The 25,022-nt window shown below is 34.9% G+C and overlaps 1 long non-coding RNA gene across 6 annotated transcripts in view; it reads left to right on the forward strand.

Annotated features, from left to right (window-relative positions):
• The window catches only part of LOC109023830 (uncharacterized), a 255,758-nt gene that overhangs the window by 212,616 nt on the left and 18,120 nt on the right, over positions 1-25,022 (forward strand). The window contains exon 1 of one of the 6 annotated variants that reach the window (XR_008673360.2): positions 17,495-17,700. The exons of the other annotated variants lie outside the window; for them this stretch is intronic. This is a non-coding gene — a long non-coding RNA (uncharacterized lncRNA). Of the gene's footprint in view, positions 1-17,494; positions 17,701-25,022 lie in introns of those variants that run through there. 6 annotated transcript variants of the gene reach the window in all.

Consider the following 25,022-nt stretch of genomic DNA (forward strand, 5'->3'; position numbering starts at 1 on the left):
ATTTAAGACAAGAAAATATTAACTATATGAGCTTGGTTATTTTTAGTGTTTGGACAGGATGTGGGAAGGTTATGTTGACTATTAGAATTTAAAATAGTTTAGTCTTTTCTCCCTACATTAAGATTACAAACATCCAGCTCAAGGAAGAAAAAATTAGAATTCATTTAAAATAAGTAAAAGATTTGAAAATCCTTTGTTTATTAGAGTAAGCACTATGTAAGAATCAGCGATGAGGCTGGAAATAGGGGAAAATTATTTACTGCAATGAAGAGGTTGATTTGAGGGATTACTTTAGAATTAGGGTTAAGGTTAGGCCAGGCATGGTGGCTCACACCTGTAATCCCAGCACTTTGGGAGGCTGAGGAGAGCAGATCACAAGGTCAAGGGTTCGAGACCAGCCTAGCCAACACAGTGAAACTCCACCTCTACTAAAAATAAAAAAATTAGCTGGGCATGGTGGTGCATGCCTGTAATTGCAGCTACTCGGGAGGCTGAGTCAGGAGAATTGTTTGAACCCAGGAAGCGGAGGTTGCAGTGAGCCAAGATGGTGCCATCACACTCCAGCCCAGGCAACAGTGTGAGATTCCTCAAAAAAAAAAAAAAAAAAGAAAAGAAAAGAAAGAAATAGGGCTAAGGTTAAATTTAATTCCAAGTTTTTCTAAGGCGATAACAGTGCTCATATAATCTTTGAGAACTTATGCCACTAAGATTTTATATATGAAAAATTTGACCTTCCAGTTCTAAAGTAGCAAACATTTTAAAGTAAAACCGAACTCAGGGAATATGGCAACCATGAATTATTCATGGAAACAAATGACAACATTGAATCTTGAATATTGAAGTCTTGGTAACGTAATACTCTGTTACTGCTACCATGTTAACAACAAATCTAGAATTAAGATCTCTTGAAAATTGACCACTGGTGAACATTAAAGTAAGGTACATATAGAAAAAACAACAAAAAAACTAAAATGATTAAACATTGATCATGTGACGAAATGGGAAATGGATGAGGTGAACAGAATGTACATGTGTTTACTGTGTTTTTTATTTTTTTTTGCTTTAATCTGGAAGTCAATGGATAATGTAAGATAGAATTGTAATTATTTTAAAAATTAAGAAAAGAAGACACTGCTTGCCATTTTTTTCTCATTATTACAGAAGATTATTCTAGGACTAATAACTATCATTGAGAAACATTTACTTTAAGTTCTTAATTTTACATCAATTTCTGCCAAATTCAATAAAATTTAACATATTTTGTTTATCATAGTTTAAAAGCAGGCACTCAGTTTTAACTCCTGTCATCTTATTTTTACAAATAGAGAGATATGGAATTTTGTACCACAATAATGACAATTATTTCTCAGTGGGAGTATTCCTGGGCTTTTTTTTTCCCGTTCTTTACTTATATATTTCTTAACATATTCAAAATAAGCATGCATATCTTTTAAAAAACCACAGCATTATTATTACCTTGAGTACTTAAAAAAGAATAAGAAGCTTTAATATTTAACTCTATAGTTTTTACAATAGAGTAAGATAATATGTTAGAATAACAATTGTATCCCTGTTTTTCACCATCATAAAATAATCTGGAACACATACTAATTTATAGGGTCAATGGCACATAAATTTCTTTTTCTAAACTCCATATTTATTTTAAATCATATGTCATATTTTAGTTTCAGTGTTTTATCAATATGCTTCTATCCGTATTCAATCATACAGGCATTCGTGGCAAATCTGTCACCTTCTCATATTCATTCTTCTGCTCTAAGCTTTCCCATGTGTTTCAGATTCTAGATAGACATAGCTACTGTCGATGTCTTTGGACTTTATGTGGAGTGGATCACCATCTTGAACTAGAAATACAGAATTCTGCTTTTTTTTGTTATAATTTAGATAATCTTCAGTCCCTGGAGTTTACAAAGCTGTGTCCGTTATTCTTGAAAGCCTTGTGTCCTTTCCAGAATAAATGAAAGGATTGCTGCCATTGTAGAAACACCACTACAGTTCACTTCAGCCACTAGCCACCTAACTTTCCTACTGCTTACAGCACCGGCACCCATTCCAGGCACTACCCACCTCCCATTACAAAAAAACACTCATTCCATTCAAACAGCGATTTTCCCTGTAAGTTTATAATCAAACACAGTCACCATCATTCACACTGCCCTCCTTAACTTCTGCTATTCACTATCCATTCTCCCAACAGCCACTCTTAAAAATCTACCATCTGTCTTTAGTTTCCATCTGTCCTTTATTTTGCTATCCTCTTGCAGTATATTGCCTTTTTCATCAGTGAGTTCATAAATAACACCTCTCTGATATTTATCAATAAGGCTTTTACAAAGAGACAGTAATTTATACACCTTCAATAATTTTGTATGAGTGTGGCATTCACTTGCATTTCCATCATCATGTTCATTAAATACATTTGTGACCCTCAGTTATACAGACACATCCAAATTAATCTTCCCAACACGTTCTTGAGTACAGTTTTAGCGATGATGATCTGAACTAAGGGGTTAATACTTTCCTTTTGTTGTTTTTTATGTTACTATATTGCTTTGGAACACTGTTTATAAAAACAGAATTTTTGTCCATCTTATAGCAAGTATCGTTTTGTGGAATGGAAAACCAATTAACACTGAATTGAAGAGTTTTATAAAATTTTACATGCTCTGTTTCCACATACATGAAGGTTTAATATAACATTGATAATATATTTTTTTCAAATACAAAATCTATTTCCTATCTTTATTACTCAGATCCAAGGGCATATTAATCACATCTTTGGGTTTTATAATTTTACTTGCACTTTGACCTGAGAATTGTTTGGGTTAACTAAACACTACTTTTGTTAAATTCCATCACATGGAAATTTGTTTAATGCATTTATAAATGCTCAATTAATGTGGGAACCTTATTTCCCTTAAGTATTATATTAGTAGCTTCCACCTTATGGGAACATTATTGCTTACTTATGCCACTATTAATTTTACAGCAAATTGATATTAAGCTATTATTTGATTCTAAAATAAAGTAACTTTTTAATAATTTGTGAACCATCATAATAAATTGCATGGAAATTAGAGTGTATAACATCTACTCCAGTGAAAATTTCTTGTTGATGAATGGATATTTCAAGTATGTGTCTGATAATATTTTACATGATCACCTTAAACTAATTTCTGTAATTTCTTTACATATCTCTTGCACCAAGCAAACAATCACTGGAACATTTATTACAGCGTTTTACATTGCAATTAACCTCACAAAATTGTAAAATGTGAATAAAAAAGGAAAGTTAGTGTTCCTTGATTAGGTTTTAAATCACATATAATAATACTTTTTGAATGTTCCCTATTCAGAGAAACAATAAGCAGAAAAATGTATGAAAAAATTATTTAGGTTCTTGTTTGAAAAATAATAAAATAAATTATTACAATGAAACCTTTTTATTATTTTTTCACTTAACTAATTTTATGCTTCTAAAACAAAATATTGAGTAGTACACAAGTGTTAAATCTTAAGTTGTGGATATAGAATAAGTTTTGGATTAGCTATCCATTGCTGCAAAATGAAAGACCCCAAAATTTGACTTAAAATAGCAAATATTTATTATCCACAGATTATGGGTGTTAGGAATCCAGGTGTACCTCGGCTGGATGTTTCTGACTCAGGGTCATGGTAAGGTTGCAGACATGGCTTCAGCTGGGACTGCATCTGAAGGCACATTTACTCACTGGCCTGGTGGTTGATGCCTCAGTTTGCTGCCTTGAGCTCTCTCCATAGGGATGCCTTGAGTGTTCTGAAGACACGGTGGTTGCTTTCCCCAAAGTGAATAATGAGAGAGAGAACAAAACAGAGAGAGAGAGAGAGACAGGGAGATAGAGAAACAAGATGGGAACTTCAGGCTTCAAAATCTAATCTGAGAGGTGAGATAGACCACCTCTCAGTTTTATTAGAGTATGTTTAGAATAGACACTGAACTATGATTGAGCAAAGATGTGGTCATAACACCTGGCAATATATCACTTTGCCTCCATTTGCTTTCTCTATTTGTATCATGCAATCCATTTATTTACCTTGAACTAAAAATAATAACAGAATATAGACTCAGTTTAAATGTGACATTTATCAGGAATGGATTAATTTACTAAATTTTCTTGGCTAGCGAAGTGAGCTTGCTTTCTTCAATAGTGTGTTTTCAAGTAGTTTTTATTTTAGTGAAATATATGTGGCATAAAATTGCCATTTAACTATTTTTAAGCACAGTTCAGTGGTATTAATTATATTCACAATGTTGTGCAACCATCACCACTATCTATGTACAAAATGTTTACATTACTCCAAACAGAAATACTATAACATTAAGCAATAACTCCCCATTCCCTGTTCCTTCAGACCCTAGTAAGCTCTAAACTTCTTTCTATGAACTGGCCATTTAAAATATTTCATATACATAGAATTATATTTGTCCTATTGTGTCTAGCTTCACTTAGCATAATGTTTTTAAAGATCATCCATGTTGCAACATGTATCAGAATCTAATTTTTTTTATTGTTGAATGCTATTCCATTGTGCATACATACCACACTTTATTTATCCATTCATCTGTTGTTTCCAGTTTTTGGCTTTTGTGAACCGTACTATAATAAACATACAAGTGTCCGTTTGAGTCTCTATTTTCAATTATTTCTAGTGTGTATACCTATGAATGGAATTACTGTGTTATATGGTAATTCTGTTTACTATTTTTTAGCACTGCCAAACTTTTCCACAGAGGTTACACTGTTTTACACTCCCATCAGCAATGAAGGAAGTTTCCAATTTCTCCATAGCTTAATACTTGTTATTCCCCATTTTCAAAAATTATTTTCAACCTAGTAAGTATGGCATGATACATCAGCGAGGTTTTGATACGCATTTCCATAATGACTAACGATGTTGAGCATTTTAATGTGCTTATAAGCTATTTACATAGCTTCTTTAAATAAATATCTGTTCAAATACTTTGCCCATTTTTTAATTAGATTGTTATTGGTGTTGAGTTGAAGGGATTCTTTGTACAATCTAGATGGATCATTATCTCTTATCAAATATATAATTTGCAAATATTTTCTTTATTTTGTAAGTTTTTTTACTTTCTTCCTAATGTTCTTTAATTTGCAAATATTTTTTGTTCGTTTGTTGTCATTTATAAAACCCTATTTATTTGTTTTTTCTTTTGTTGCTCATGCTTTTGTCATATCTAAAAATCTATTGTCAAATTCAAAGTAATTAATATTTACCTCTATATTTTCTCCTAACAGTTTAGGGTTAGCTTTTATATTTAGGAGATTGATGCATCTTAAGTGAATTTTCATATATGTTTGAGATAGGAGTCTAGTTTTATTATTTTGCATGTGAATATCCAGTGGTCCTAACATCATTTGTTGAAGAGGCTGTTAATTTGCCATTGAATAAATTTCATAACCTTTGTCAAAAATAAATATACCGTAGATGTATGAGTTTGTTTTCTGTATGTCTTACAGATTTTCCATCCTTCATTTCCTCCATTACTGACATATTTTATATTTAGTTGTTTTATTTTCAGTAAACCATAGTTTCCCTTTCAATCATTGTCTCTATACCTTTTAGATTTTCTCTTAATGGTTACCACACGTGTTACATTTAATACCCTAAATTTATGACAATCTAGTTCAAATTGATACCAACTTAATTTCAGTAACATAAAACATTCTGTACATATAAAGTCTCATACATCCAACACATACGGTGTTATAATCTGTCTTTATTCATTTTTCACACAGCAACATTAATTTTATATAATTTGTTATGTATCTCTCTTTTAAAATCTGTATGAAAGAAAAGTAGAGTTATAAGCCAAAAATACAATAATACTGGTTTTGTATTGGTCCATATATTTGTCTCTACCAGAGGTTCCTATTTCTTCACATGGCATTGAATTACTGTTCAGTGCCCTTTCATGTTAACCTGAAGGACTCCCTTTGGCATTCCTTGTGGGGCAGTTCCAGTGATAATGAATTATCTCAGCTTTTGTTTACTTTGAAATGTCTTAATTTTACCCTAATTTTTAAAGGACAATTTTGCCAAATTAAAATTTTTGGTAGATAATTTTTTTCAGTACCTTACATATATCACCACACTGTCTTCTTGCCTTCTTGGTTTTTGCTGATAAATTGCTGTTAATCTTATTGAGAATCTTTTGTATGTGATGAGTTGCTCCTCTCTTGCTCCTTTCAAGTTTGGTTGTAAATTTGGTGAGTCTCTTGAATTCATCCTATTTATGTTTGTATGTCTTCTTGGTTGTAGATTCATGTCTTTATTAAATTTGGGAGTTTTCAGCCATTATTACATCATATTTCTTCCCCCATCCTTTGTCTTCTGGGCCTCCCATAATGCATTTGTTGGTGTCCTTGGTGGTGCTCTATAATCCCCTTATGCTCTGTTCATTTTTTCACCCTTGTTTTCTTTCTGCTTCTCAGAATTAATCATTTCGTTTGTATTATCTTCAAGTACACTAATTTTTTTTTGCTTAGTTATTGTGCTTTTTAGCTCCAGAATTTCTGATTGTTTCTTTGTTAAAATTTATATTTCTTAATATTCTTATTTTGTATATATACTGTTTCCATGATATCCCACAGTTATTTGTTAATGTTTTCTTTTAATGTTTAGAGTTTAGCATACTTAACACAGTTGTTTTTTGTTTTAAAAATTTTATTTACGTATTGAATTATTTATAACTGACTAATAAGGTTGTATACATTTATGCTGTGCAACATGATGTTTTCATGTATGTATACATTGTAGAATGGCTAAATCAGGCTTATTAACAGATCCATTGCAAGACAGTTATTTTAAAGTTATTGTCTCGTAAGTCCAAAGTTTTGGCTCCATTAGAGAGAATCCACATATTTCATTACTTTGAATCAGCATATTTTTCTGTTACTTTGTACACCTTGTGATATTTTTGTTAAAGGTGGACATTTGAATATTGTAATGAAGTAATTTTAGAAATTAGATTTTCTCCCTTCCCCAGAGTTTGCTGTTATTTTGTTGTTGCCTGTGGTTGTTTCAATGGAAAGCTATAGTAGTCAATTTGCTTAGTGTCTTTTTCAAACTATTTTTGTAAAGGCTGTATCCGTTGTATGTAGTCAAAAAAGTCTCTGTACCTTAGTTAGTGTTTACCCAGTGTTTTAACAGAGATTTCCTTTGAAGGATAATGCCAACAGCTAAAACCAGCCAACCAACCAAACAAAAAAACACTTTTCCGAGTCTGAAGGGGGTGCTCCTTCAGCACTTTACCAGGCTTGTACTGAGACTAAGAATCAACTAAAAATGATAGGTTTGTGTCTTCTTAGATTTTTCTAAGCATTTTGTCTTGCTCTGGACCTGAGCACAGCCTCCTAAATTTCTCCTCATATGAACGTGCTTTTGAATGTCTTAGCTTCCCAAAGGAACTCTTTCTAGCTTTTACTCCCAAGCTACAGGTAGTCTATTGCATGTTTCAGTGTGTTCTTTGCCACAGGAGTCTGCAGGTTATTGGGTTGGCTTGCAGTGTTTTTGAGCAATGTCCAGTGCTTGCTTCCTGGCCTGGATTCTAAATTAATTGAAACAGATATGAGTGCCTTACGTCACTCCCTCAAGTGGCCTTCATACAGGTGAGAATACGCACACAAAATAATTTGCAAATAGAGTCTGTTCTGGTTCCTCCACAACCAGAGACCAGAGTATTGCTCTGGGAATGTGGACATCTCTCTTCAAAAGTGCCGCCATGCCCAAGGGGGTTGAAACAAGGAGAGTAAAAACTTCACAAATATTTTTTAGATTTGTTGTTTGTTTTTGTTTTTATTTTTTGTGTGATTTTTTGCTGTTTTTCTTAATATTCATTTTAGATACAGGGTACACATGCAGACTTGTTACATGGGAATATTGCATGATGTTGACGTTCGGAGTACAGATACTGACACTCCAAACGTGAGCATAGTCCCCAGTAGGTAGTTTCTTTTAATTCACACACTCCCCATCCTCCATAGTAGTCCTCAATAACTACTGTTCCCATATTTTTGTCCATTTGTATTCAATGTTTGGCTACCACTTATAAGTGAGAACATGTGGTATTTGGTTTTCTGTTTCTGCATTAATTTGCACAGAATTATGACCTCCAGCCCCATTCATGTTGCTGCAAAGGACATGATTTCATTCTTTCATGGCTGTGTAGTATTCCATGGTATATATGTACCACATTGTCTTTATCTGATCTATCATTGGTGAGCACCTGGGTTGATTACATGTCTTTGCTATTGTGAATAGCACAGGAATGAACATACAAGCGCATGTATCTTTTTGGTAAAGTGGTTTATTTTCTTTGGGTATATATCTAATATGAGATTGCTGGGTCAAATGGTAGCTCTATTGTCAGTTACATGAGAAATCTTCATGCTGCTTTTCACCGTGGCTGTACTAATTTTCATTTCCATCAGGAGAGTATAGTGTTACATTTTTCTCCCAAGCCTCACCAGCATCTGTTGTTCTTTTAATAATAGCCATTCTGACTGGTGTGAGACGGTATCTGACTGTGGTTTTGATTTGCATTTTTCTAATGATTAGTCATGCGAAGCATATTTTCATATGTTCGTTGGCCCCTTATATGTCTTTTTTTTTGAGAAGGGTTTGTTAGTATCCTTTGTCCATTTTTTAATGGGATTATTTGGTTTTCACTTGTTAATTTGTTTAAGTAACCTACAAAATCAGGATATTATACCTTCGTCAGATGCATGGTTTGCAAATATCTTCTTCCATTCTGTGGGTTGTCTGTTCGCTCTGTTGATAGTTTATTTCTCTGTTCAGGAGATTTTTAGTTTAATTAGGTCCCACTTTATTTTTGGTTTTGTTGTGATTTCTTTCAGAGACTTAGTTAAAAATTTCTTGCCAAGACTGATGTCGAGAAGAATATTTCTTAGGTTGTCTTCCAGGATTTTTATACTTTGAGGTTTTACATTTAAATCTTTAATCCATTTTGAATTAATTTTTTATATGGCAAAAGGAAGGTGTGGGGCTTCAATCTTCTGCATATGACTAGCCAGTTATCTCAGCACCATTTATTGAATAGGGAGTCCTTTCCCCAATGCTTGTTTTCATCAGCCTTGTCATAGATCAGATGATTGTAGGTGTGTGAATTTATTTCTGAGTCTTCTATTCTGTTCCATTTTTCTCCATGCCTGTTTTTGTACCAGTACAAAATGTTTTGATTACTCTGGCTTTATACTACAGTTTGAAGTAAGGTAGTGCAATGCGTCTGGCTTTGTTCTGTTTGCTTAGGATTGCTTTCACAATTCAGGCTCTTTTTTGGTTCCATGTTAATTTTAGCATACCTTTTCCCCCAATTCTGTGAAGAATGACATTGATAGTTCGATAGTAATATCATTGAATCTGTAAATTGCTTTGGGCAGCATGGCCATTTTTATGACATTGATTCTTCCAATTCATGAGCATGAAATGTTTTTCCGTTTATTTGTGTCATCTCTGATTTCTCTCTGCAGTGTTTGGTAGTTCTCCTTGTAGAGATCTTTCACCTCCTTGGTTAGCTGTATTCCTAGGTGTTTTATTTTCTTTGTGGTTATTGTAAGTGGGATTGTGTTCCTGATTTCACTCTCAGATGTTGTTGAGTAAAAATGCTACTGATTATTGTTCCTTAATTTTGTATCCAGAAACTTTACTGAATACAAATCCTTTATCAATACTAGTAACCTTATGTCAGAGTCTCTAGGATTTTCTAGGTCCAGAATCATATCATCAGTGAAGAGACACAGTTTGACTTCTTTTCTTATTTAGATGCCTTTTATAACTTTTTTTTTTTTTGCCTGACTACTCTGTCTAGTAATTTCAGTACTGTGTTGAGTAAGAGTGGTGTGAGTGGACATCTTTATCTTGCTCCAGTTCTCAAGGGGAGTGCTTCCAGCTTTTGTCCATTCAGTAGGATGTTTACTGTGGGTTTGTCGTAGATGGCTCTTATTATTTTGAGGTATGTTTCTTTGATGCCTAGGTTTTTGAGGATTTTGTCATGAGGGGATGTTGGATTTTATCAAATGCCTTTTCCGCATCTATTGAGATGATCATACGGTTTTTGCTTTTGGTTCTGTTTATGCGGTAAATCACATTTATTAATGTGTGCATGTTGAATCAGCTTTGCATTCTAGGAATAATGCCTACTTGATTGTGGTGTGTTAACTTTTTGATGTGCTGCTGGATTAAATTTGCTAGTATTTTGTTGAGGACTTTTGCATATATAATCATGAGAGATATTGGTCTGATGTTTTCTTTTTTTGTTGTGTCTCTGCCAAATTTTGGCATAAAGCTGATGTTGGATTCATAGAATGAGTTAGCAAGGGGTCCTTGTTCCTCAATGTTTTGGAATAGCTGCAGTAGAATTGGTATTAGCTTTTCTTGGTATGTCTGGAAGAATTTGGCTATGAATCCATCTGGCCCACAGTTTCTTTTTGTTGGTAGGTTCTTCAGAAGTTGGTATTTGTCTATTCAGGGTTTCAAACTCTTCCTGATCCAATCTTGGGAAATTTTGTGCTCCCAGGAATTTATCCATTTCCTTTAGATTTTTTAATTTTTGAGCACAGAGTTGTTCATAGTGGTATCTGAGGATCTTCTGTGTTTCTGAGTGATCAGTTGTAGTATCATCTTTGTCATTACTGATCGTGCTTACTTGGATCTTCTCTTTGTATTTGTTAATCAAGCCAGGGGATCTCTATCAATCTTATTTGTCTTTTCAAATCACCAACTCTTGTTTTCATTGATGTTTTATGCAGATTTTTGCATCTCAATTTCAGTAAGTTCTCTAATTTTAGTTATTTCTTTTCTCTTGCTAGCTTCAGAGTTGGTTTGGTATTTTCTTTTTCTGCCTAGATTCTTCAGGTGCAAACTTACATTGTTAATTTAAGACATTTCTAACTTCTTGATAAAAGCATTTAGGACTATAAACTTTCCCCTTGGTACTGCTTTAGCTACATCTCAGATATTTTTGTAAGTTGTGTCTATAGTTTTATTAATTTCAAAGAATTTTTATTTCTGCCTTAATTTTGATGTTCACCCAGGAGTTATTCAGGCATAAGTTTTAAAATTTCTGTGTATTTGTGTTGTTTTGAGAAATCTTCTTGCTGTTAACTTCTATTTTTATTGCACTGTGTTCAAGAGTGTACATGGTATGATCTCAAGTTTTTTAATTTATGGAGGTTTGCTCTATGACTGAGAATATAGGTGATCTTAAAACATGTTTCATGTGCAAGTTTGAAGAATGTCTATTCTGTGGTTGTTGGATGGAGTTTTCTATAGATGTCTATTATGTCCAATTGGTCAAGAGTTGAATTTAAGTCCAGAGGTTCTTTGTTTTTGTTTTGTTTTGTTTTGTTTTGACTTGATAGTCTGTCGAATGCTGTCAGCAGGGTGTTGAAGTCTCACAATATTATTGTGTGGTTGTCTAAGTCTTTTTTTATGCCAAGAAAAAGTTGTTTTATAAATCTGGGTGCTCCAATGTTGGGTACATATATATAGGGGGTAAAGTTTCTTGTTGGATTGCATTCTTTATCATCATGTAATGCTCTTCAATGTGCTTCTTAATTTTTATTGACTTAAGTTGCATTTTATCTGACATAAAAATAGTGCTTTCTGTTTTATTTTGTTTTACCTTTGCATGGAAGGTCTCACTCTTCCCTTTTACTTTTTGGCTGTGGGTGTTGTTACATGTGAGATGGGTCTCTGCAAGACAAAAGATGGTTGGGTCTTGTCTTTTTATCCAGCCTGCCACTCTGTGCCTTTTAAATGGGGGATTTAGCACATTTCTATTCAAGTTTAGTGTTGATATGTGTGATATTAATCCTGTAGTGTTGTTAGCTGGTATTTATGTAGGCTTGATTGTGTAGTTCTTCTATAGTGCCTGTGAGCTATGTGCTTAAGCGTGCTCTTGTGGTAGCAGGTGTGGTTCTTTTGGCTTCATTCTTATCAATCTCTTAAAGTCCCTCTGTATGGCTGGTCTAATTGAAATGTATTTCTTCAACATTTGCTTGCCAGAGAAGGATTTTATTTCTTCTTCACTTATGAAGATAAATTTGGCAGGATATGAAATTATTGACTGGAATTTTCTTTCCTTAAGAACACTGAAAACAGGCCCCCAATCTCTTCTGGCTTGTAAGGTTCTTGCTGAGAAGTACACTGCTAGCCTGATGAGGTTCCCTCTGTAGGTGATGTGCCTGTTCTCTCTAGCTACTTTTAAGATTTTTTGATTGACCTTGGTGACTATGATGACTATGTGCCTTGGGGATGACTGTGTTGTATATTGTCTGGTCAAGACTGTCTGTATTTCTTGGATTTGTGTATGAACATCTCGTTTAATTAGAGAAGTTTTCATGGACTATAGTGTCAGATGTGTTATGTTTTCCAAGTTGTTTTTTTCTCTCCTTCTCTCTCAGGAATGCCAATGAGTCACAGATTTTGTCTCTTTATATAATCCCACATTTCTCGGAGGTTTTGTTCATGTTTCTTCATTCTTTTTTCTTTATTTTTGTGTGACTGAGTTGACTTGAAGAACTAGTATTCAAGCTCTGGGATTTTTTCCTTAGCTTCGTCTATTCTGCTGTTATAACTTCCAGTTGTATTACAAAATTCTTATGATGTATTTTTCAGCTCAAGGATTTCAGTTTGGCTCTTTCGTAAAATGGGAATTTCATCTTTCAGCTTTGAATCATTTTACTGGATTGCTTGGTTTCCTTGGATTAAATTTTAGTTTTCTCTTCAATCTCAATGAGCTTCCTTGCCATCCAGTTCCAAATTCTGTCTGTCCTTTCAGATAATTCAGACTGGTTAAGAACCATTGTTGGGGAGCTAGTGGGCTTGTTTGGATTTAAGGTGACACTCTGGCTTTTTGAATTGCTGGAGTTCTTGTGCTGATTCTTTCTCATCTGAGAAGACTGATATGCTTTTAATCGTGGTGTAAATTGATTATAGTCTGCTGGCATCATTTCTGGAAGTTTTCAGAGGACCAAGGCACTATGTAGGGCTTTGTTGTAGAATTCTTGCTATTGGTTTTGCAGGGGGGAAATTCTAAAGTGATCTCTGGTGTAGCTTCAGCTGCGATCCTGTAGATGACTCTTGAGAGTAATGGGCAGTAGATAGGCTTTTACTCAGCCATGTGGTTCCTTCATGTATCTTTGAGTTTACAGCTGTGTTCTATGGTGTGAGGGCAAGAGAGGTGATTCCATTACCTGGTCTGCTTGCGGGCTTTGGGGGAGCCACCTCTCATCACTGTCACTGTGTCCACTATTTTGTTGTTGTTGTTGTTGTTGTTGTTGTTGTTGTTGTTGTTGTTGTTAGGTCTTTTGGGCTACAGGGCTCCCTTGGGGGAGATATCTGGTAGGGAAATAGGCTATACCCTTACCAGACCTACCCTGTGGAGAAAGGGAGGGCTAGGTCCCATGCCAGCCCACAAACCTGTGCAACTCAGCACTCTCAGTTTTCTGAGAGTGTGGGCTCCTGCTCTACTCAAGTGCCAATCACAGATTATAGCTTGACACTCCTGAGCCACAGGCCACAGCCCTGGGACACAGGATCTGCTTGCAGCTCCCTCCTATGGATGCCTTGGGTTGGGTTCTGGGTGTGGTATGGGGTCCGAGGTGTTCCCAGGCTGCCAGAACACAGGCGAGTGGAGCAAAACACCCAGCCTGGGCAGCAGAGGCTGCATTGTGTACACACTTCTATAGAGTGGCCAGGCAGGGGTCCCGGGAGGGGCTGGTGGGCAAGCCGTCCTGCAGGACAGATATGCCCCAGTCCCACATGGAAGCAGACCCTGCCTTCTCCCTAGCAGTTAGCTAGCTCCTCTCAGGGGGAGCCAGGTAGCCCTGGGAAGGGCGTGCTTATAGCCGGCTCCACCGGAGCTTCCCCATGCTCAGTTCCCAGCTCTGTGCCTGCTCGGCTCTGTTTCTGTCTAATATCCAGAGAGGTCTCTCTACCAGCTCCCACATTTGTGGGGGTATGGGGTCCTCTGCAGCTAGGATCCCAGAGATATGTGGCAAGTGTGAGCAGTTTCCCAGCCCTGTCAGTCACCTCTTTCCCAGGAGCCATTCAGGGGCAGAAACCAGTGGTAACATGCAGGCACCCCACAAAGAGTTCTTATCTGCCTCCCTCTTCAGCCTCAGTGACTGCATCTTTTCTCCATCCACATTCAGCATTTTCTCCCTAAAGATCTGTTCAAATTATGTTGGTGTAGTTGAAATTGTCTCTCTGTGGGAGCAGCATTTTCTGGCTGCATCTAGTTGACCATCTTGGAAAAAGACATTTTCAACAGTTTTGAAGTTGCCTTTTTCTCAACTCAATATTTACTTGGTTACCATAAACCTTCCTAGAGTTCTGCCAGAATTGGTTCTAACTGTTTCTGCATGTTTTTCAGTATTTCTTTAGGAGGGATACGAGCTTGGAGCTGTCTACTGCAATGTTACGCTTGAATCACTCACACCATTACTTTTTCCACATGCTTCTGGTCACACATACCAACCCTAGGACATGATTAAAAGGGACTATGTAAGAATGTTAACATCAGGAGTCAGGGACAAGAGCAGTCACCCCCTCTTAGTGGCCTGCAGGCTCCACCAAGCATGGACATAAAAGAAAATATTGAGTTCCTTCAAGGGAAATTCCAGGAAGCTGACTAGCCTTGAAAAGCAAAGAAGCAACTTGATAAATAAGAAGATAATAGTAACTTAAAACAATAGTGAAAAGACTTAGAGTCATATGACTATATGGTTCCCTATAGAAACTAAAGATAACTTACTAACATATGTCTCTGGGTTGTTATTCAGAAATGCAGACTTCCACCAAATAGGTCTACTGGCATATAAACCTCAAAGGGGAACTGAGGACTGAACTCTGATCACCATTCTTTTTTTAAAATGTCTTCCTGAGGGACCTGGAGGAGGTCACATCCCCAGGCCAGAACTAACATTCTGTTAATCCCAAATTTTTAGGCAAAGCTTTGCCTCCTGAACCAAATTCAAATCATAAAATATTTGAATTGACCTGGGAACTGTGGGATCCCGCTTCAGAACCTCTCTCTGTTTTAGGCCCAAACCAGTGTGTAACCTCTATGTGTTGATTCACAATTTTGCCTGTAACTTCTGTTTTCCTGAAATTTACCCCTTCCTTTATAAACTTTTGCATACACACCATTGGAGAGGTCAGGAGTTAGGTGTTAGCTGCCTGGTCCTCCTTGCTTGATGCCCTGCAAATAATCACCTTTCTTTCTATGGCTGCAAACGTTAGTGTAGATATCTGGTCTTACTGCACTGGGCAAGTGGACCCCAGTTCAGTTCTATAGCACCATCACAAGTTAATTTTAATTTGTTTAAGTGACATTGAGAGAAATAAGACTAGATAAACAAAGCTATTAGGAGAAAAATTTGTTAATTTTTTTTTCCATTCTGTGCTTCAGAATCTTGGCTCATAAAAATAAAAATAATTCACTTAGTTCACATTTGTGACTATGTGTACACTCGTGTGGATGCACACAATAAAATAGAAAGTGTCTTTAATCAAACAATTATTAAGATGCCTTGATCAGAAAATATCTCAACAGGAAACAAGATACATGGCAAGAGTTAACAGAAGACAGGTAGAAGAGTGACTTTTATAAAATTTTGAATAGGTTTAAGCAAACAAAAATGGCTAAACACCAGGCTGAGAGCAATAGTAGGAAGCCAATGTCATATCCAGGCTTGAGATGAAAAAGGAAGAAATTTTGTAACCAAAAACTGAAGACTTCTATGGTCACCGGTGGGAATAACATGATAAGAGTTACGGCTGCTGTCAAATCACAGCACAAAAAGTAAAACAAACAAACAAAAAACCCTGGAGACATTGATAGCTCAAACTCATTCACCATCTTCCAGTCCCCCGATCTCTAGGCTACACCTCCCATTAGCCAAAGATATGCTGAAGCCTGAGGAAAAATGAGCTGGGTTGCTGTCATTCACAAAGTTCAGCTTCCAAAGACAGTTCAAAGTGGAGGAGGATGGATGCTGCATCAGAATGGGTAAATGGAAAGTAGTCAGCATAGTTTAAGTTGACTTTCATACATTCAATAGAAGAAAATGTAATGAAACAATAAAAAACAAATAAAAATAGAGTAGCATTGGTAAAAAAAAAAAAGCCAGGTGAGGTTAAATATGAAATATATGACTTAAACTCCTCTATGATAAAGTTGGACCATTTACTTGCCTCTTCCAGGCAATGCAAAGATCAAATTTTGATCAGCTAAATATATGGTAATGTTATAAAGGAACAGAAAATTTACTGAGGTACAGCACTACTATTCTCAGTACAGTGGCCAAGAAGACATTCCTAGTGTCAGTCCTCACATAGAAAACTGAAATTTATCAAACTCTTCAATTTTACAAAAAATAGAGGACAAGTTTAATAAAACTACATCTTATAGCATCCCATAATGGCTGTTGCCAAACGTATTTCAATAAAACCATTCTAAGGAGGCTGAAATAAAGTACTTTATATTTGCAGCCTCAGCTGTTCTGATGTGATCTAGGGATAGATTACGTAGAATGGATAAACTGCATGCCCCAAAGGTTACATCAAAAAGGTTGTATTTTCTGCAAAGCACCAAGGAATTGGCACTTATACTTCCTGATAGGTACTTGGGGTGCAGATAAACTACATTGCAGGTCACATTAAGGGCCAGGTGATATTTCTTGCAACTCTCCAGCCACCTATGTTCCCTTCCATTCTTCTTCATGAACTCTCTTTCTTTCTGGCTCTTAAAATTAGTGTTTTCCTGGGATTCCTTTCTGCCCCATTTACCTTTACAATGCATGCATGCCATACATGAACAATGTAATCAATTTTTATATTTTCAATTTTTTATGTAATGATGACTCCCAAATGCTTGCAACCTATCCTGATTTTCTTCTTGAGCTCCAGACCTCAAAATTCCATTTACGTGCTGGACACCTCCATTTGGGTGTTTTATCTTTGATGTGGTTCTACCATTGTGGATAAGTCTTTTTTTTTTTTTTTTTTTTTGGATTGCCCACAAATGATCAACTCTACAACTGTATTGTTCTTTTATTATTTTACAGTCACTAAGATCATAGTTTCATACTTACCAGAATTCTCTTAATATACTTCCTCTGCTTTTCTGTAAGCACAATTAAGATCATTATTATTGACTGTGAGACAACATGGAAAAAAAAAGTCTTCTTCAGTTTCTCAGAGACACGATGGCCACCAGTCTAAACAGAGACACATTGGCTACCAGTCTAAATAGGTTTTGTTTCTGTGTTGTTTTGTTTTGCTTTGTTTTTGGTCTGGGCATTTGTCGAAGTTCTGAGGATCCTGTTACGAATAACCTGGTGCGGCTTTCTTTGTATCTTTTTGAAATATGATCTTTCTATAGTTTTCTTCTAACCTCTAGCCAAAAAGAAATGTTTCTATATCACTGAAGGCAACGGTCTTGACTTAAAGCTGCCTCATGAGAGTCTACTTTTGCCAAGTACTGAGAAGTGGTTCCACTGGCCTATCCACCTCCCACCTCGTTTCAGAGGCCTAAACTTTGGAATGGATAGACTAAGCACATCAATTTGTTTGGGGAAGACTAGAAAGGTGAGTATTCCTTCCTTCAATGTCAATAACCGGGTGAATGTGTCTGTGTCCTTTCTCCTTATCTCTATAATCTAGGCCAATTTTTCACAACCCTAAACACACTATTGAATTGTCTGGTGAGTTTTTGTTACTAATATACAGAGGTGAGATTAGCTGATCTAGACTGTGTACTTTTACTTGGACAGCTGCTCTCAGAAATATACTTGCCTTTTCTATTCCTTCTAAAATTTGCTCAAAAATCATCTTCTCATTGAGTCCTACCCATATCACCATGCAAAAAAATTGTCATCCTTAGCACCTTCCTGGTACCCTCTCTATCCTCTCTCTGAACAGTCATGTATCTGCCTCAATGCAGTATTTTCTAGGACTCTGCTGGGCCTCATTGGGACTAGGAGGATGCTTGACACTGGATACACTCAGGGCACTGAGTACCTGTAATTTCTGTCTCCTTATCCAGCTTAAGGATTATTTCGTTAGTCTTAAGGGGGACTTTTCTCTTCATCTTTTTAAAACTACTACCACCTTTACCCAATAGTGTTCTTTCCCATAAGTTTTCTTAAGGCTTGAATATTTGAGAATTGATAGCCTGAAGGTGTTATTGACCATGTCTCTTTTTGATGCTCTGTGTACTGACAATGAGAAATTAAATACAAAGCTATCTTTTTGAATGGAAGAAAAAGGCAGAGACAAACTGATAAACACATACCCATACTATTTCAAAATATTATTCATCCACATATATGTGTAATACTGAATATAAACAGATTGACTCATTCATTGATACAGAATGTTAAAACATGTTCAATATCAGATTGTGTTGCCTAAATCCTGTGACCCATATGGGTCTTTAATTAGGAAATTTTACATTGTGATATACAAAGAGGTAACTGTATACATTTAAAAATTATTTAGAAATATTCCTTATGAAAGAGAAGATAATGTAGAGGTGAGAAGCATTGCTTTATACAGCGTGTTAGGCTAATGTATGCAGAAGGGACCATGACTGTAGGCAAACAAATTGCTAGGGATCACAGAATGCCCTTAAGATTAGTCCAGCAATAAATCATCCTGTCACTGTGTGGTAAAAATTCCAAGGCCCATACAGAAAGTAATTGGTACTATTGAAAGATTGTACCTGTTGGGCACTCGTTGGAAAGCTGGGAAAATTGTGTTCTCCAGTGCCATACAGAACTACCATTCCACAAATTTACTAAGGTAATCATCCTCTAGAATCTGCCTTTATTACTAGATCTATCTAAATTACATCTATCCTATGTAGATTCACAGATTCGTGCTATCTGGGGTGGGGGGGCGGTGGTTATAAGTGATTACAAGAATGAAGGGCAAATGGGAAGGTGTAATTATGTCAGTATTAAATTTATGAACTACTAGATATCCACTTTCAATATTTAAATATTAGTTTTATATGTCGTGGCAATCTTATTATAAGCTCATATGTTACCTACTTATTTATTCATTTAATGCTTTTATGTAGTCCATGTCAAACCATGCCCAAAGGATTTCTAAATTATTAAATTGCACCTAGATTTTCAAGGGGCCATGTCAGCTAGTAGAAAGAAATTCCCCTCTCAAGAATTAGGACATTTCACTACATTTTAAATAAGATAGACTGAAAGAAGCATGGTCAGCAGATGCTTAGTTCTATAGTTTGATCTCTTACAGCTAGAAAAATAAATGATATACAATCATGAATATAAAAGATACATAATCAAAACATTTAATAACTGAACATTATAAATAACAGTATATATGCTACAGAAAATAATAAATATTTTAAAATATAATATTTACATTCAAGGAGAAGAGAACTATTACTAAGATGAACAGAATAAGGTCTATTTCATCCTAAATGTGTTGTACAACATGAATCTAGAAAGCCAAGTCTATTAGGTTTAGGATAAAATTTGTCTCATCAGATTCTGTAAATAAGATTAACTCAAGGAGTGGGGAAATTGGAAGGAACCACCTGCACAACTATTTCAAACTCAGTTACCAAGCTTACCACAATCATTCTGATGTCATTCTGTGGTCTGTTCCAATGGTTTTAAATGGTACTGTGCACCAAAATCTCTCGTTATATTTTGTAGAGACAGATTTTCATGCCTCAAATCCAGATGTGCTAATGTAGTAAGCCAAGGAATCTGTATCATTTAGAATGAGTAATGAATAAGGATGTTTGATATATAAAAACATACCTAGCAAGGTAAAAAAGTAAAGCAAATATAATGTTAAAACACAAGAAGCTACCAAAATATCAAAAACCCTCTAAAAATCTTCCCATGCATACATGTATAACATGTCTGAATATCTATAAATGGATGTATAGATATAAAGATTAATACATTTGTAAAGAATACAGGGTGCAACAATTCCATCAATACCCATGTATTTAAATATTAAATTTAAAATTAGACAAAGTCAAGAGTAATTCTGAATTTCAGACATATATATATATATATAACACAGTCCTAAAATTATTTCTATGTCAAATTACAATAAAAAAATTACTATATATTTAAAGTAGTATGGTTGGAATCTGACTTTTTAACAAACATCTTCTGTAATTTTGGTATGCATAATTCTTGGACTATACGTTGGAAAAGAGATCTAATGTGTGTGTACCCCAACTAAAAGTCAAGAACTTATGTTAACATCCTCATGAAATAACCCTATACTCCAAATTAATAATATATTGTAATTAGACATTTCCACTACTTTGGGTATTAAGTCAGACAGAATCTTTGCAGAATTTTAGCCAGTATAAACATATGTTACACAGAATTAGAAATGAAATTAATAGCATAATAAACTTTTGCACTTTTTGAAAACAATTATCTAAGCAATTTAGCTTAACCAAACAAGCTCAATTAATGTCATTGCAAATAAACCACACCTACAATTTTAAGTGGATTTGCTAAGACTTCTTCTTTATAAATATAAATACATACAAAAATAACAAAAATAAATATAATATTGACTTTTCTACAATAAAATATGATAATTTTGTCATAGCTTGACACTATTTTTCCTCTAAACTATGTTACTAAATATACTAAATATGTTACTAAATATATCACGCAGTGGCGTGATCTTGGCTTACTGTAACCTCCACCTTTTGGGTTTGAGAGATTCTCCTGCCTCAGCCACCTGAGTAGCTGGGACTATAGGCATGCGCCACCACGCCTGGCTAATTTTTGTATTTTTAGTAGAGACAGGGTTTCATCATGTTGGCTAGGCTGGTCTCGAACTCCTGACCTCAGGTGGTCCACCCACCTCGCATTCCCAAAGTGATGGGATTACAGGTGTGAGCCACCGCACCCAGCTAGTTGATGTTTTTTAAATGTCCAAAGTATATCATCTTTTAAAGCACATACATTTTTCTGGATTTTTCTTTTTATTAAAATATAATATATAATTGTGTCTTTTCTGTCAATATATTTCCATGCTGCTTTGGTTCATTTATTGTTTGTAGTCATGAATGCTTATACTATAAATTAACAATATTTTTTTCCTTCATAAATGACTTTCTGATTTATTGCATAGAAATTAAATTTACAGATGCGAATGTTATTTCAAGAAAACCTGTTGATTTTTTTCTTCTCATACTCACAAAAAGAATAGAAGTTACAACAATTTCACACTAACCAATTAGAAGGACTTGAAGTTTTAGAAATTTATTTTTGCTTAAAGTAATTCTGTTGTTTGTTGTAACTTCTATTCTTTTTGTGAGTATGAGAAGAAAAAAATCAACAGGTTCTCTTGAAATAACATTCACATCTGTAAATATAATTTCTATGCAGTAAATCAGACCATGTTTAGGGCAATCAGCAAAACATATAATTATGGTGAAGTAATGTTGAAAATAAAGGAAGTATTTTATTTACACATAATGTGTTTTCTAATGAGATTTTATTAAGGAGCACAATTTTGCCATAGATACGAATAGGCAAAGTAAGTTATGTAGCCATGCTTCATAAAATTACAAATGATCTCAAAGCATATTTGATTTCTGAAATGATTAAAATAATTTTTACATTCCTCAAAGTAATGGATATTAATGTGTTTAATTTATATATAAACATGCTTTATCACATTATTTTTGGGTAGATTTTTCATCATCATACATTCTCAAAACATGTTGGTTCTGTAAATAATTAGAACATAAAATATGTTATTTACCCATCCTAAAGGAAGATAATAGTACTATAAGTGTAAATCACCTGGGTTATTATGCTATTTATTTCAGTGTGCTAAATGCAGACACCAAAAGAAAATGTCTACCCTCAACCATAGCATTCGATTACTTTCACATCAGTTTTTTTTTGTCGTTTCTTCATTTCTTAAATAAAAAACCATCAAACTTCTATACTTCTCTCCCACTGTCACATGCTTACCCCATATTTTCAGAAACCTAAGTAATGCAGAAAATATTCATTGGAAGTATTTTCTTTGCTAAGCTAAATTTTGTTCTTAAATTGAGCATCAGGTTTGTGATCAAAAAATTTATGATGTATGTGTTAGATCATTGCATCAAGTCACTTTCTTCACATCCATCGTTACCTAGTGAAAAAAGAACAGAAATATAATGTGCTTCCTAACTTTCGCCAAGATTATTTTAAAATAGAATAGTGTAAAAAGTGAAAGGAAATGAAGCAAACAGATTTGCATTTAGCTTTAATAAGTTTGAGTATTTACTTCTGACCATAGCTCAACTCCTAACATTCTAGAGAGACTAAGGAATGGTGGTCATAGCCTTTGTAATACAAATTATATTATCAGACACCACAGAAAAGTCAATTTTGACCTGTTTCAATTTCTGAATGTTATTAGGAGCTACCATTGATTAACATATACATTTTATATATTTATTTATTAATTTTTGTTGATACATATTTTACATACTTCTGGGGTACAAGTGGTATTTTATTACATGCATAGAGTGTGAAATGATCAACTCAGGTTATTTGAGGTATCCAGCACCTTCATTATTTATCATTTCAATGAGAAGGGAACAATCAAGTCCTCTCTTCTAGCTACTTTGAAATATATAACACCTTGTTGTAAACCATAGCCACCTTATTCTGCTGTCAAACATTAGCATTTATACTTTCTGACTGTAGCTTTGTACACATTAACAAATCTCTCTTTATCCCCCTTCTTCCACACTCACACCAGTTCCAGCCTCTGGTATCTGTCATTCTACTCCCTACCTCCAGGAAGGAAAACAATGTTTTTAGTTCCCACAGACAAGTGAGAATCTGCAAAATTTGTCTTTCTGTGTCTGGTTTATATCTTCTTTGCTGCAAATGGCATGATTTCACTCTTTATATGGCCAAGTGGTATTCCGTTTTGCAAATACACCACGTTTTCTCTATCTGTTTATCTGTTGATGGGCACTTAGGTTGATTTCATATTTTTGCTGTTGTGAATAATGCTGTAATAAACGTGCTAGTGCAAGTATCCCCTTGATACACTGATTTAGTTTCCTATGGATAAATACCCAGCAGCAGAATTGATGGATTGTATGGTAGTTCTACTTTCAGTTTTTTGGGAAATCTGCATACTGTTTTCCACAGTGACTGTACTAATTTACATTCCCAACAACAGTCCATAAGAATGTCCTCTTGTCTGCACCCTTGCAGCATCTGTAATTTTTCATCTTTGTGATAACTATTCTAACTAGTGTAAGATGATGTCTCATTTGGGTTTTAATTTTAATTTCCCTGATTAGTGATGTTGAACATTTTTTCACATATGTTTGGCCACTTGTATATCTTCTTTTGAGAAATGTCTATTCAGGTGCTTTGCCCACTTTTTAATGGGATTATTTGCTTTTGTTACTGTTGAGTTGTCTGAGTTTCTTGTATATTCTGGATATTAGCCCCTTGTTGGATGAATAGTTTTCAAATATTTTCTCCCATTCAATCAGTTGTCTCTTTATTCTGTTGTTTCCTCTACTGTGCAGAAGCTTTTTAGTTTGATATAGTCAGTCCTTTTTGACTGTTATTGTTTTTGTTGCCTGTGCTTTTGAGGTGTTAGCCATAAAACTTCTTTTTAGACCAATGTCCTGAAGGGTTTTTCTTATGTTTTGTTTTGATAGTTTTGTAGTTTCCAGTCTTATGCTTCAGTATTTAATCATCTTCAGTTGATTTTTGTATATGATGAGAGATAGGGGTCCAGTGCCATTCTTCTACATATGATCTCCTATTTCCCTGGCTACATTTATTTAACAGGGTGTCATTTTCTCAGTATGTGTTCTTGGCACCTTTGTTGAAATCAATTGGCTTTAAGTATGTGAATGTATTTCTTAGTTCTCTTTTCTGTTGCATTGGTCTATGTATCTGTTTCTTATATGAAGACCATGACATTTTGGTTACTATTGCCTTGTAATATATTTTAAAGTCAGTTAGTGCGATGCCTCCAGCTTTGTTATATTTCTTTTTTTTTATGCTTAAGATTGCTTTTGCTTTGGCTATTCAGCCTTGGTTTTGTTCAATACTAATTTTAGGGTTTTCTTCTATTTCTGTGAAAAAATGATGTTGGTATTTGGATAGGGATTGCATTGAATATGCAGATTGCTTTGGGCTCTGTGGTCATTTTAACAATATTAATTTTTTCAACCAATGACAATGGAATGTTTTCCAATTTTTTTGTGTCATCTTCAATTTCTTTTATCACTGTTTTGTAGTTGTCCTTATTCAGGTTATATTAGCCTGTTTTCACACTGTTATAAAGAGACTGGGTAACTTATAAAGACAAGAGGTTTAATTAACTCACAGTTCCACGTAGCTAGGGAGGCCCCAGGAAACTTACAGTCATGGCAGAAGGCAGACAGGAAGGCATGACTTACATGGTGGCAGGATAGAGAAGTGGGAAGACTCATACACTTATGAAACAACCAGATCTTGTGAGAACTGTATCAGGAGAACAGCATGAGGGAAACTGCCTACATGATCGAATCACCTCCCATCAGGTCCCTCCCCTGGGAATTACAATTTGAGATGAGATTTGGGTAGGGCCACAGAGCCAAACCATATCCATACCAGAGGTCTTCTACCTTCTTGGTTAAATTTATTTCTCAGTATTTTTGTAGCTATTATAAATTGAATTGATTTCTTAATTTCTTTCTCAGCTACCTAGTTTTTGGTGTATAGAAATGCTCTTGATTTTTGTATGCTGATTTGTGTCCCAAAATTATGCAATTTATTTACCAGATCTAAGAGGATTTTTTGGTGGATTCTTTAGGTTTTTCAAAATATAAGATTATATCATCTGTAATGAGGGACCATTTTACTTTTTCT

This window comes from Gorilla gorilla, chromosome 19 (assembly GCF_029281585.2).
Source record: "Gorilla gorilla gorilla isolate KB3781 chromosome 19, NHGRI_mGorGor1-v2.1_pri, whole genome shotgun sequence".
Taxonomy (NCBI): domain Eukaryota; kingdom Metazoa; phylum Chordata; class Mammalia; order Primates; family Hominidae; genus Gorilla; species Gorilla gorilla.